The sequence below is a fragment of the Oncorhynchus nerka genome, linkage group LG15, assembly GCF_034236695.1.
Source record: "Oncorhynchus nerka isolate Pitt River linkage group LG15, Oner_Uvic_2.0, whole genome shotgun sequence".
In the NCBI taxonomy this organism is placed as follows: Eukaryota; Metazoa; Chordata; class Actinopteri; order Salmoniformes; family Salmonidae; genus Oncorhynchus; species Oncorhynchus nerka.
This window is the reverse complement of record NC_088410.1, coordinates 103528140-103530503: the sequence shown is the minus strand read 5'-3', so window position 1 is coordinate 103530503 and position 2364 is coordinate 103528140. Positions and strand designations below refer to the sequence as shown.

General features: G+C 40.8%; 1 long non-coding RNA gene across 1 annotated transcript; it reads right to left on the bottom strand.

The window, feature by feature from the left end:
• Positions 1 to 449: 449 nt before the first annotated feature.
• On the bottom strand, positions 450 to 1343 carry LOC135560268 (uncharacterized). The gene is made up of 2 exons (XR_010458867.1): positions 931 to 1343; positions 450 to 696 (listed from the first exon to the last, which is right to left on the bottom strand). It is a non-coding gene; the product is annotated as an uncharacterized LOC135560268 (long non-coding RNA).
• Between the last annotated feature and the right edge of the window lie 1021 nt (positions 1344 to 2364).

The window sequence follows — 2364 nt, the reverse complement described above, 5'->3', positions numbered from 1 at the left end:
GTAATTCGTTTAGAATCAAGAGTAATTCATTTAGAATCAAGAGTAATTCGTTTAGAATCAAGAGTAATTCATTTAGAATCAAGAGTAATTCATTTAGAATCAAGAGTAATTCATTTAGAATCAAGAGTAATTCATTTAGAATCAAGAGTAATTCATTTAGAATCAAGAGTAATTCATTTAGAATCAAGAGTAATTAATTTAGAATCAAGAGTAATTCATTTAGAATCAAGAGTAATTCATTTAGAATCAAGAGTAATTAATTTAGAATCAAGAGTAATTCATTTAGAATCAAGAGTAATTCGTTTAGAATCAAGAGTAATTCATTTAGAATCAAGAGTAATTCATTTAGAATCAAGAGTAATTCATTTAGAATCAAGAGTAATTAATTTAGAATCAAGAGTAATTCATTTAGAATCAAGAGTAATTCATTTAGAATCAAGAGTAATTCATTTAGAATCAAGAGTAATTCGTTTAGAATCAAGAGTAATTCGTTTAGAATCAAAGAGTAGTTTGTTTAGAATCAAAGAGTCAGCTTCATGCAATTCGTTCCAAAATCCATGATAAGACATGTGCGTTGAGTTCATCCTGGACAGACTCCTCTGTCCTTCCCTTCACTATGAGCCCATGGTTGCCTCCTTCCACCCAGCGAACAGTCGTTGGACACCTCATCTCTTTAACGACATCCTCCAGAAGGATCTGGACACACGGAGGAAATCATTATTGCAGAAACACAACATGGGGAGTATATTTTTATATAGTTTTTTTCTCTCCAGCCTATCAGTTTAAAAAACGAAAAATCAATAAACTATCACAGAATAAAAAACAAATTAAAAAGAGAGCTGTGTTGTTACGGTTTCTGTCTGATCACTACACTCCGATCGGCTGTCATTTATGCAAAAGGTCCATAAAGACGCCCAACGCCATTCTCACCTTCTCACACATGTTGTCTGCAGTGCCAGACAGAAACAACACAGGCACCTCCGTAGGCAACCCCCGGAGGTCCTCGCTCCGCTGGCGATGGCCGTGGGTCTGTCCTGGAGGGTGTAGGGGGAAGGACAGACAGACGAGGCCTGCTACTGCATCCTCTGGTCGAACACTGAGCTGCCTGGCCAGAGCAGAGGCAGCTCGAGCCCCAAGAGAACGTCCTGAAGTGGGGAGGGGACACAGTGAGGAGCCTCCACCAGGTCAACATGATGTGTATCTTTATACTGTAACCTCTAACACAGTGAGGAGCCTCCACCAGGTCAACATGATGTGTATCTTTATACTGTAACCTCTAACACAGTGAGGAGCCTCCACCAGGTCAACATGATGTGTATCTTTATACTGTAACCTCTAACACAGTGAGGAGCCTCCACCAGGTCAACATGATGTGTATCTTTATACTGTAACCTCTAACACAGTGAGGAGCCTCCACCAGGTCAACATGATGTGTATCTTTATACTGTAACCTCTAACACAGTGAGGAGCCTCCACCAGGTCAACATGATGTGTATCTTTATACTGTAACCTCTAACACAGTGAGGAGCCTCCACCAGGTCAACATGATGTGTATCTTTATACTGTAACCTCTAACACAGTGAGGAGCCTCCACCAGGTCAACATGATGTGTATCTTTATACTGTAACCTCTAACACAGTGAGGAGCCTCCACCAGGTCAACACGATGTGTATCTTTATACTGTAACCTCTAACACAGTGAGGAGCCTCCACCAGGTCAACATGATGTGTATCTTTATACTGTAACCTCTAACACAGTGAGGAGCCTCCACCAGGTCAACATGATGTGTATCTTTATACTGTAACCTCTAACACAGTGAGGAGCCTCCACCAGGTCAACATGATGTGTATCTTTATACTGTAACCTCTAACACAGTGAGGAGCCTCCACCAGGTCAACATGATGTGTATCTTTATACTGTAACCTCTAACACAGTGAGGAGCCTCCACCAGGTCAACATGATGTGTATCTTTATACTGTAACCTCTAACACAGTGAGGAGCCTCCACCAGGTCAACATGATGTGTATCTTTATACTGTAACCTCTTAACACAGTGAGGAGCCTCCACCAGGTCAACATGATGTGTATCTTTATACTGTAACCTCTAACACAGTGAGGAGCCTCCACCAGGTCAACATGATGTGTATCTTTATACTGTAACCTCTTAACACAGTGAGGAGCCTCCACCAGGTCAACATGATGTGTATCTTTATACTGTAACCTCTAACACAGTGAGGAGCCTCCACCAGGTTAACATGATGTGTATCTTTATACTGTAACCTCTAACACAGTGAGGAGCCTCTGTAACCTTTGACCTGTCTTCAAAAATGACTGCTAAATAATAACTCAAAACTAATGACATCAG